We start from the raw sequence: 221 nt of genomic DNA on the forward strand, positions 1-221 counted from the left end.
CTTACTCTTCTTTTGACCCAGAATGAAGTTTGCTTTTTTTCGACACCCCATGAGGTCAGAGGGCACAGGTGGAGTCCTATGTTGTTATTGGGTCAGAGAGAGACAGAATCTATGTTGGTGTTGTATCAAGGAAACGGAACTTATATTGGTGTTTGGTATTTATATAAAAAAGAATCTATGTTGGTGTTGGGTCAGAGTGGCTGATGCATTTAGTTAAATAT

The sequence above is a fragment of the Penaeus monodon genome, chromosome 24 (genome assembly GCF_015228065.2).
Source record: "Penaeus monodon isolate SGIC_2016 chromosome 24, NSTDA_Pmon_1, whole genome shotgun sequence".
Taxonomy (NCBI): domain Eukaryota; kingdom Metazoa; phylum Arthropoda; class Malacostraca; order Decapoda; family Penaeidae; genus Penaeus; species Penaeus monodon.